We start from the raw sequence: 12,428 nt of genomic DNA, 5'->3' as shown, positions 1-12,428 counted from the left end.
GGGTTGTCCGTAGGTGAAACTTCCTGGTTCCTTTCCCTTCTTTAAGATCTTGATCATCACCTGGTTGCCTATCCGGAATGGACGGGGTTGATTCCTGTGAAAGAGAAGGAGACTTACAAGCAACTTTTTCTTCAGTTTTACTGAGGACTTTGATCAGATTAGTACTTCTCTCTGATCAGGTCCAAGTCCCCTTCCTGTACCACCAGGGGGCGTCTTGCCCATGGTGTGGGGAAAGGCCTACCCATGAGTATCTCAATGCTGTTTATGTCCTACTCTGTGGAATGTCCCACTCTGTGGAAATGTGCTACTTAAGATGGAAGCACTGTGTTGGGGAATGCATAACTTCCCCTCTTCGCAGACTAATCCTATCTCAGGATTTTTCTGCAATACTGGATAACACCAGTCCTGCTGTTCCTGTTCAGTGACATACCACTGAAGATCAGTAAGTATTTGCAGCATCTCAGGGGTTGGAGATGCCAAACATGGCATCTCCCAATGGTTATACAAACCTGTGAGGTTGCTTTTGGCAACTCACTTCGCCATCTTAACTGCCAGCGCATTGCCCTGTGAGACATGATCCTTACCATCTGCTGCCGTAAATCCTCTCCTCTGCCAGATCATACCATGGTCCCACACTACCCCATGTGTGTACCTACTCTCAGTATGAATGGTGACAGGTCTATCAGCATGTAGAATACATGTCCTAGTGAGTGCAATAAGCTCAGCTGCCTGCTGTGTTGAGTGCGGATGTCCTTGAGTAGGCCTACAACATCATGAGTGGTGTGCAAAATGGTGTAATGTCACATTGTGAAAGAATTTGCCGACTCTACCATCATAGCACAGGCTGCAAGAGAACGCAGACATGCCGGCATCCCCTGGACAGAGGTGGGCATTACCTTTGAGAAAAACACACAAGGACGCAACTTGCCTCCGTTTTCTTGTGTCAGTACACCCGCCATGGTTTTACAATTTTGGCGTGCAAACATGTGGAAGGGCATATTATAGTCAGGGAGGCCCAGCCCTGGACTCGACATGAGCGAACATTTCAGACAATCAAATGCATTGTACATTTCAGAAGACCATTTAATCAAATCTGGATTTTCTTCCAGAGTGGCTTGCCTCAAAACATTGTCAATAGTAAAAGCAATCAAGAATCCATTGTCTACAGTAATTTATCATACCAAGGAAAGATAACATTTCTTTCTTGGTGTGCGGGGCGACCAAACCCGCAATAGACTGGACTCTTTCTGCGCTGATTCTCCGTTCACCTTTTGTGAGGACAAAGCCCAAGTATTCAACCTGCATTTTACACCATTGCATTTGCTTAAGTGTCACTTTGTGACCACATCCTGACAACCATTATAGCAGTGATAAACCATCCTGAATGCTGGCCTCCGCTGACATGCTACACAGTAATAAATCATCGACATATTGCAGCAGCACAGAACCTTGGGGGGATGTACCATGACTCTAACATCACTCGGAGGACTATGCTGTACACTACAGGTGAATCAGCATATCCCTGGGGCATCTCTGCACCAGGTCAGTTGGCGTCTGTCAAAGGAAAAAGCAAAAAGTAGTCTGGTTATCTTATCAACTGGGATAGAAAAGAAAGCATTTTTCAGATCTATCACACTGAACCAAACAGCGTCTGCTGGAATGGCAGATAGTAATTAAGTGACATCAGGTACAACAGGGGCTATAGGCACAATGATGTTGTTGATGGCCCTTAAATCCTGTACAAAGCGGGCAGCACCATCTGCCTTTGTCACTGGATTCACGGGCGTGCTGTAGGGTGAAATCACCTCTTCCAGGATTCCCTTTTGTAGGAATTCTTCTATCATTGGCCTAAGCCCATCAAGTTTCTCTTTAACAGCAGGTATTGTTTCTGGAACACTGAGATGACACCTGGTTTCACAGTAGCTGTGTAATGTGTGCAATCTATGAATCCTGTGTCATATTCATTTGAGGACCATAATGCAGGGTTAATGTTATTCTGGGTGGTCCTGTATGTTTGCAAGAATCAGTGGCACTGGTGTAGAGACTGGAATGAGACCTGAGTGTACTCTTATGTCCTGATTCTTTGCTGATACCTGCAAGTTAAGCCTAATGAACAAATCTCTCCCTAATAGGCTGACTGGGTAATCTAGTATAATGCTAAATACATGACATGATGTATTCCCTGTCCATGGTTTCTACTGGTAAGGAATCTGTTCTGTATGTCCTTGTCAGTACCCCATTTATTCCCATAGAGGGCTCACATTTCCTTCCTGACACTCTGAGTCACCTAAGTCCGCCCCTTTTGGTGGACGCTTTGGTCTTTCTTCTGTTCAGCCATTAGTATCTTAGCTGTCCATACGAGCAGAGCTCTGATGTTAAGCACAACACTGAACATGTAACATGTAACTGCAAACATTGAAACAAACAGATCTGACAATACAGACATGAACACACAAAGGGCCCATAAAAACTTTTCATTGAAATAAAAATGTACAGCTTGATCAATGCTGTTGGTACCAATAAAAAAAACCAAAAACTTCCAATAAAATAAAATAAAATTCTTAATGCGCATATTTAAAAACAAATACCGTATTCCATACGCATTCATATACATTTTCATGTACTCATCTTCACAAACCAGCTCATACCACGCCCTTATACATAAAATATGAATTACACACACAGCTCTGCTACGTACATATAACTCAGAGCCACACCCATTCACATTCCACTGAATCATGTATCTTTCACCCAATCACACAATCTCTTTGTTACATCCCAAAACTTGCAGCACAGACAAACACAGCAATTGCTGATGGTCTGTCGCTGTAAAACAATATACATGTTAATCATACAGTCATTTTGTTAAAATTAACAAATCATCTTATATGCCATGTCGTTTTTTTTTTTTTTTTTTTTTTTTTTTTTTTTAGTGTTACACAAATCGCCACTTATTGTATATAACTAACACTTCCCCCATTTCCTCTGCCTTGCGTCTCCTATTTCAGGAGTGTTGAAACAGGGGAAGTAAAGCCATACATCAAGGACATTCAGCTGTACCACATGTTCCTCAAACTTTTACTCACATCTGAATAAGAACTTATTGGGTGCAACCTTAGATTGATACGAGTGGACACTTCTAATTAGCATCATCACTGCAGGCACATTTTAAACCATCGGAACATACAATTTGGAAAGATACAATCAATACTGGAGCCCTGTCTGGAATATCTTATAGATAACACAGGTTAGTATCTTCACATTGCTGCTTATGCATTACCAATTAGCAGCCCCCCTCCCCCCTCAACCCCCATATGAAATTCCTGAGCAGAGGAGGGGGGTGAGATGGGAGGGGGCTCTCTCTGAAAACACATCTCAAACAGGACAGGAAGAAGTTTTTTTTTTTTTTTTTTTTTTTTTTTTGCAGCTTTTCAATCCTGCCAGCCTAGCATAACATTCTGTTTCACATTTTAACTGTCAATTCTCACATCTTGCCCAATTGTCTACTCATGTGTTAACTAGAAAATAATTTGTGGGACTAGACCGTGCAACAAAGTTTACATGTTGGCAGTGATAGAAACAGAATGATTTCAAAGCGGGATGCGACCGTAAACTTACCACCCGGCCAACATCTCACACAGACAGATAATCTTAATACTTCTAAAATACTTATACTATATATACATAAGAGTTAATTCAAGCTTGTATCCTTCTGTTCCCGGAACAGATATCCTTATATAGTGCACTATCTCTTAACGATACGGACTCAAATGAGCCGCTTACAATCAACATTTTTACCTAACGATATGGACCCTATGATATGAGCCGCTTAAAATCAACAAGCTCCCTGAGCTTTTGCGCGTGTCCCAGACATCGCAATCCACTGAAATCATAAATAGATGGTTCGACTTACTTGAATGGGATTTTTGGTCATTGCTCCCAGGTCCAAGGCGGACAAAAATTGATGTCTTTCACGGTAGACCTGAAGAGTTGACCCTCCCAATCCCGGACTGAGTCCCCAGATCTGTAAGGAAATTTACTCTCTTCCCTAACGGTGTGTCCCTTAACACATGATTTCAGTGGCCAGCTTGAATTAAGCCTTACCGGTACCGGGAGAATGAAGAAGATAGACCATATGAGCACATGTCTATTTCCAATCCATTCTGGTTTATTCACAGCTGGGAAACAGTTTTAATAGAGGGGGTTGAGCTTCCTTTACATCCAATCATATGTTAGCATTAGTATTTGACCAATAGTATGGTCACACATAAGCTCTGCATTAACATCATAGCTGACTCCTAGTAACAGCATTTGACCAATCAGGTATATACACATAGGCTAGCAGACACTTGAGTCAGATGTCCTTTTATGGCTAGAAGGCTGTTCATACTTTCAACATGTATGGATTTCATGAAACAGTTTAAGGAAGTGTCTCACATTCCATAGGGGGGAGGGAGGTTTTGTAGTGCACTAACCAAATGTAATACACGTGGCTAAATGAGACAAAATGGAGTCACATATATCCCATCAAGCGATTACATGCTGCAGTGTCTCCGCAACGACCGCCGAGTTGCCCACATTCTAACTTGTGCTGATTACTGGGTGGCCATGCTGCTGGATCCCCATTACAAGGACAACGTACCGTCCTTAATTCCCTCACTAGAGCGTGATCGTAAGATGCGCGAGTACAAGCGCACGCTGGTAGACGCGCTGCTGATGGCATTTCCACCTGACAGCAGGGGCACAGTGGAAGCACAAGGCGAAGGCAGAGGAAGAGGTCGCCAACGCACCTTCAGAAGGCAGGGTTAGCATGTCGGAAATGTGGAAAAGCTTTGTCAGCACGCCACAACAACCAGCACCACCAGTTGATATGGAACGTCTTAGCAGGAGGCAGCATTTCACCAACATGGTGGAGCAGTAAGTGTCATGCCCTAATCAGGTTATGTGCTGAGGTCTGCCAGGTTAGCAGCACGTGTGTAGTTTTTTGTTTTGGGTTTGGAGTTGAGCTGTATCCGCCTCCCTTCAGGTGCACTGGGTGGGGTCGTGTGTATGAGTTTAAATTACGCCCCTTGCCAGTGTCCTGTGCGGGAAGGGAAGGAAGGAAGGAAGGAAGGGAAGGAAGGAAGGATTTGCTCAGTAACAAGATAAGTCGGTTTGTTTTCTGTCTAGGCTGTTAGAGAGACACCATCCCCCTCCAGGTCCTGAGGAAGCAGACTGTCTCCTTCCCCCTTTCACCATCTTAGGGATTTTAGGGAATCTTCAGCTTTAGGCACGGAGGCACATTTATTCCCACGTTTAGGGTCTGAACGTGGGCACAGAAGTCTAGGGAGAGCTGGTAGGGATTAGTCAGAAGGTGACCTTTATCCCCAGCTTCTCGCCTAGACACTTGTTTTGTGGTTTTCTGTTTGTCTATTGTTTCTTGTATCCTGTCTAGCGTGACATTATAACCCGCCCAAAACCTAGACTGCCATTTCTCAGCAGCTTTGAGATGGCGTCAATTGATTCGTTGGTTGATCGTATGCAGGAATTAACTTGGGAGGTAGCTGACCTCCGCAATGCAGTTATACTTTGTCAGAATTTTCTGCTTCATGGCTCCGCTGGTGGGAGTCAGTCCAGCCTTGAACCTAGGGTCGCTCTCCCTGATCGGTTTTCTGGGGGTGTGGATGACTTTATCCGCTTTAAGAACGTGAAAAAGAAAACAAGGTTATCCCAACTCTATCTAGGGATCAACTGAATGACCTTAAAGAGGAGGTAAAAAGGGTGCCAACAGGACTGTGATGATACGGAGAAAGGAATAGAAAGTCACTAGAAGTCACTAAAAAGAGGTAGGCAGCTCTAATCAGTGTAAACAAAGTTTTAACACTAAGTCAATAATAATAGAACAGAGGAGAAAAATTCCGTAACCCGTGAAGTGGTAGAAACGACACCGAGAAGGAGGGGAAGAGCGCCACACTTCTAATCTGTGCTGTGTATATAAGTGATATAAGATAGTAGATGCATAGATAAAATATCCAAATAGATAAACATACAAGACAGACGGATATAGTATTGATATTGTTGATTCTTAGTGGTAATAATGCCAAATTATCTTCACTGTAATTAAATACAATTACAACTGTACCAAGACCCAAAATCCGGACACTTCCCAGCAAAAAAAGTATCTCAAATAGAGGTCAAAGGAAAATATATATATATATTTATATATACAATACAGACCAAAAGTTTGGACACACCTTCTCATTCAAAGAGTTTTCTTTATTTTCATGACTATGAAGGCATCAAAACTATGAATTAACACATGTGGAATTATATACATAACAAACAAGTGTGAAACAACTGAAAATATGTCATATTCTAGGTTCTTCAAAGTAGCCACCTTTTGCTTTGATTACTGCTTTGCACACTCTTGGCATTCTCTTGATGAGCTTCAAGAGGTAGTCCCCTGAAATGGTCTTCCAACAGTCTTGAAGGAGTTCCCAGAGATGCTTAGCACTTGTTGGCCCTTTTGCCTTCACTCTGCGGTCCAGCTCACCCCAAACCATCTCAATTGGGTTCAGGTCCGGTGACTGTGGAGGCCAGGTCATCTGGCGCAGCACCCCATCACTCTCCTTCATGGTCAAATAGCCCTTACTTTCAAAGTTTTCCCAATTTTTCGGCTGACCAACTGACCTTCATTTCTTAAAGTAATGATGGCCACTCGTTTTTCTTTACTTAGCTGCTTTTTTCTTGCCATAATACAAATTCTAACAGTCTATTCAGTAGGACTATCAGCTGTGTATCCACCTGACTTCTCCTCAACGCAACTGATGGTCCCGACCCTATTTATAAGGCAAGCAATCCCACTTATTAAACCTGACAGGGCACACCTGTGAAGTGAAAACCATTTCAGGGGACTACCTCTTGAAGCTCATCAAGAGAATGCCAAGAGTGTGCTGCCTTCTTTTTGCTCTCATATATATATATATATATATATATATATATATATATAAAAAAGATGGATACGTAAAAACAAGTAGTAAGAGCCAGGAGCTTTTCTACTCACTTCACAAGGGGGGTCACCTCCAGGATAAACTCAAGACACCTGGGGTGGTTCCCCCCTGATCCGAGGTGGGGATGCAGTGGGGATGGAAACAGCAGCTGGATCCTTAGCTTCATGAAAATCTCTTTTTATTAGGAATAAAATAAGCTCAACGCGTTTCGGGGGTCCATACAATATCCCCCTTCCTTAGGAGCAGATAGGGAAGGTGAGTGACAATATACAGATATATATATATATATATATATATATATATACATAATAAACAAATCAAAGCAGATCGAAAACGGGCGCCAAAATCTTGTGGGCGTGGCCACGGAAGTGACGTCACACATGGTCACCTTAGAGGTACAAACATCAATCTATATCTGTTTTATAATCATCCCAGAGGGGGGCAAACAATGTTACAATTGGCAAATATCTAGATAAGAATAAAAGTAGGAAAAAAATATAATCGGAATAAGATTCTAAACCTCGTCCAGTCGCTGCAAGTGGAACCGGACGTGACGTCAGTGGAACGCGTAAAATTTCTATATTGGAACGCATAAAATTTTCCTATTGATGTTCCCCCAAACCTTCGGGTAGATGCAGAAACAAATTCATACACATATATACCATACTGCCACACTTTTAGATATATTTTACCTTTCCGTGGTGGAGATATGAAGGATTGCAGCTACATGTCGGCAAAAAGGGGGGGCCGGGACCAGTGGAGCGCACACAGTGACGCGTGCGTTGCACTTGAAACAGGCCGGATATTAACTCGACCAGCACGTGGAGCTCAAGTGATGAGAGGCCCCATGTGGTCATGACAACTGTGGAACACACGCGGGTCAGCGTGCGTTCCATCCCGCTGCCAGACCGGATGTAAACAAAACAAGCGTATGGAGCTTCAAACGATGGGAGGCCCCATGAGATCCATGACAACTAGTGGAACGCACGCTAGTCGGCGTGCGTTCCATCCCGCTGTCAGTGCTCTCCATCAATCTTGGGATGGAGTGTTAGGAGCTGGTGCCCCGTACTAGATCTCAAGAGGACTCACATGTGCATAAAATATATATATACACACATGTGCATGCAAAATGATAATACATTTTGTATGGATCACTGGGGGAAGTAAAAATACATCTTTAAAAGAAACGGTTAGTCAAAACACATGTATACGATAGTAAAATACAATGTAATATAATAAAATATAATATAATAAAATAAACACAATATAGTCTGATAAGACAATATAATTTAAAATCTAAAAAAGAAGGGGGTGTATCTCTCTCTCTCTCTCTCTCTCTCTCTATATATATATATATATATATATATATATATATATATTTATATTAATTAGGTATAAATAAATTGATAGTGCTTTAATATTAGATTAATTTTATAAAATTAAAAATTGTATATTAATTGGGTATAAATAGAGTAATAGTGCTTTAGTATTAAATTCATTTTATAAAATTATAAAAAATTTTAAATTGTTTATAAAACAGAAAATATACGTTCTAAAGTGGTTAATAGCGTTATGAATAGGGATGAGCGAACCCGAACTGTATAGTTCGGGTTCGTACCGAATTTTGGGGTGTCCGTGACACGGACCCGAACATTTTAGTAAAAGTCCGGGCTCGGTGTTCGTCGTTTTCTTGGCGCTTTTTGAAAGGCTGCAAAGCAGTCAATCAACAAGCGTCATACTACTTTCCTTACGAGGCCATCACAGCCATGCCTACTATTGGCATGGCTGTGATTGGCCAGTGCAGCATGTGACCCAGCCTCTATTTAAGCTGGAGTCATGTAGCGCCGCACGTCACTCTGCTGTGCTTAGTGTAGGGAGAGGTTGCAGCTGCGACGTTAGGGCGAGATTAGGCAGTGATTAACTCCTCCAAAACACTTAATTTAGTGATCGATCTACAGCTGTGGATCATTGAACTGCCTGCTATTCAATTGCTCACTGTTTTTAGGCTGCCCAGAGCGTTTTTCAGTCACTTTTTTCTGGGGTGATCGGCGGCCTTTTTGTGTCTTGTGGTGCGCCAGCACAAGCTGCCACCAAGTCCATTTAACCATCAATAGTGTGGTTATTCTTTTGCTATATCCTACATCAGGGGCAAGCTGTCACCAAGTCCATTTAACCATCAATAGTGTGGTTATTTTTTTGCTATATCCTACATCAGGGGCAAGATGTCACCAAGTCCATTTAACCATCGATAGTGTGGTTATTTTTTTGCTATATCCTACATCAGGGGCAAGCTGCCACCAAGTCCATTTAACCATCAATAGTGTGGTTATTTTTTTGCTATATCCTACATCAGGGGCAAGCTGTCACCAAGTCCATTTAACCATCAATAGTGTGGTTATTTTTTGGCTATATCCTACATTAGTGGAAAGCTGCCACCAAGTCCATTTAACCATCAATAGTGTGGTTATTTTTTGGCTATATCCTACATCAGGGGCAAGCTGCCACCAAGTCCATTTAACCATCAATAGTGTGGTTATTTTTTTGCTATATCCTACATCGGGGCAAGCTGCCACCAAGTCCATTTAACAATCAATAGTGTGGTTATTTTTTTGCTATATCCTACATTGGGGCAAGCTGCCACCAAGTCCATTTAACCATCAATAGCAATTTTAGAAGCATTATACTTACCTGTGCTGTCTGTGGCCGGCCAGTCGCTCCTCTTACTGGTAAGTGAAAGGTCTGTGCGGCGCATTGCTTATAGCACAGACCGTCACTTACCAGTAGGAGGAGCGCCCAGCCGGCCACAGACAGCGCAGGTAAGTATAATGCTTCTAAAATTGCTAAGTAACCATGGCAGCCAGGACTGCAGTAGCATCCTGGTTGCCATGGTAACCAATCGGAGCCCCAGCGATTAAACTGGGACTCCGATCGGAACTCTCCGCTGCCACCAATGATGGGGGGGGGGTGATTTTAATTAGGGGGGGGAGAGGGGAGACCGCACTGGCCACCAATGAATTTAATACTGGGGAGGGAGGGAGGGAGGGAGGGGGGCCGCACTGGCCACCAATGAATTTAATACTGTGGCGGGAGGGAGGGAGGGGGGGCCGTACTGGCCACCAATGAATTTAATACTGGGGAGGGAGGGGGGCCGCACTGGCCACCAATGAATTTAATACTGGGGAGGGAGGGGGGGCCGCACTGGCCACCAATGAATTTAATACTGGGGATTGAGGGAGGGGGGCCGCACTGGCCACCAATGAATTTAATACTGGGGAGGGAGGAGGGCCGCACTGGCCACCAATGAATTTAAAACTGGGGATGGAGGGGGGTCTGGCCCCTGCTGCCTGGCAGCACCTGATCTCTTACAGGGGGCTATGATACACACAATTAACCCCTCAGGTGCGGCACCTGAGGAGTTAATTGTGCAGATCACAGCACCCTGTAAGAGATCGGGTGCTGCCAGGCAGCAGGGGGGAGTTGTGTACACATTTCTTAGTATATTCTAACTTGAAGCTTCCCTATCCTTATGGGAACGCCTCAGTGTTAGAATATACTGTTGGATCTGAGTTTTCACGTTCTAACTCAAATCCGATGGTATATTCTAACATAGAGGCGTTCCCATGGTGATGGGGACGCCTCAAGTTAAAATATACCATCGGATTGGAGAAAACTCAGATCCGATGGTATATTAATAAGGACTCCTGACTTTACATTGAAAGTCAATGGGGGACGGATCCGTTTGCAATTGCACCATATTGTGCCAATGTCAAACGGATACGTCCCCATTGACTTGCATTGTAAGTCAGGACGGATCCGTTTGGCTCCGCACAGCCAGGTGGACATAAAAACGCTGCAAGCTGCGTTTTGGTGTCCGCCTCCAGAGCGGAATGGAGGCGGAACGGAGCCAAACTGATGCATTATGAACAGATCCTTATCCATTCAGAATGCATTGGGGATGAACGGATCAGTTTGGGGCCGTTTGTGAGAGCCCTAAAACGGATCTCACAAGCGGAAACCCAAACGCAAGTGTGAAAGTAGCCTTAGTCACCCAATCAAAAAAATCAATAAGATTAGTTTGACATGATCTCCCTGAAGTAAACCCATGCTGTTTTTCATCTTTCAATCCATAGGATTTTACATGTTCCACAATCCTCTCCTTAAGTATGGTTTTCATTAATTTCCCCACTATTGATGTCAGGCTTACTGGCCTATAGTTGTCTGATTCCTCCCTACTACCTTTCTTGTGAATGGGCACAACATTTGCCAATTTCCAATCTTCTGGGACGACTCCTGTTGCCAGTGATTGGTTAAATAAATCTGTTTGCTAGTTCGCCGCTGAGCTCTTTTAATAGCTTTGGGTGTATCCCATCAGTCCTCTGTGACTTATTTGTATTAATTTTAGACACCTGACTTAGAACCTCTTCCTCTGTAAAGACACATGCATCAAAAGATTCCTTAGTCTTCTTTCCTAACTGAAGTACTTTTCCTTCATTTTCCTTTGTAAAAACTGAACAGAAGTATTCATTGAGGCAGTCAGCTAGTTCTTTATCTTCTTCCATATACCTTCCTTCTTTTGTTTTTAATTTGGTAATTCCTTGTTTTAGGCCTCTTTCACACTTGCGTTGTTGGGATCCGGCATGCACTTCCGTTGCCGGAGGTGCCCGCCGGATCCGGAAAAACGCAAGTGTACTGAAAGCATTTGAAGACGGAACCGTCTTCCAAATGCTTTCAGTGTTACTATGGCACCCAGGACGCTATTAAAGTCCTGGTTGCCATAGTAGGAGCGGGGGAGCGGTATACTTACAGTCAGTGAGGCTCCAGGGGCGCTCCAGAATGACGTCAGAGCGCCCCATGCGCATGGATGACGTGTCCATGCGATCACGTGATCCATGTGCTTGGGGCGCGCTGACGTCACTCTGGAGCGCCCCGGGAGCCGCACGGACGGTAAGTATGCTGCTCCCCCGCTCCCCGCTACACTTTACCATGGCTGTCAGGACTTTAGCGTCCCGGCAGCCATGGTAACCATTCAGAAAAAGCTAAATGTCGGCTCCGGCAATGCGCCGAAACGACGTTTAGCTTAAGGCCGGATCCGGATCAATGCCTTCCAATGGGCATTAATTCCGGAACCGGCCTTGCGGCAAGTGTTCCGGATTTTTGGCCGGAGCAAAAAGCGCAGCATGCTGCAGTATTTTCTCCGGCCAACAAACGTTCCGTACCGGAACTGAAGACATCCTGATGCATCCTGAACGGATTTCTCTCCATTCAGAATGCATTAGGATAATCCTGATCAGGATTCTTCCGGCATAGAGCCCCGACGACGGAACTCTATGCCGGAAGACAATAACGCAAGTGTGAAAGAGCCCTTAGTTTCCTTTTTTCATTTATGTATCTGAAGAATGTCTTATCGCCTTTTTTCACTGACTGAGCTAAATTCTCTTC

At 43.8% G+C, this 12,428-nt stretch overlaps 1 protein-coding gene across 1 annotated transcript in view; it reads left to right on the top strand.

The window, feature by feature from the left end:
• LOC120999331 (gastrula zinc finger protein XlCGF26.1-like) overlaps window positions 1–12,428 on the top strand; it is a 1,147,325-nt gene that overhangs the window by 1,054,663 nt on the left and 80,234 nt on the right. The gene's annotated exons all lie outside the window — the stretch shown is intronic.

This window comes from Bufo bufo, chromosome 4 (assembly GCF_905171765.1).
Source record: "Bufo bufo chromosome 4, aBufBuf1.1, whole genome shotgun sequence".
Taxonomy (NCBI): Eukaryota; Metazoa; Chordata; class Amphibia; order Anura; family Bufonidae; genus Bufo; species Bufo bufo.
This window is presented reverse-complemented; position numbering and strand designations above follow the sequence as displayed.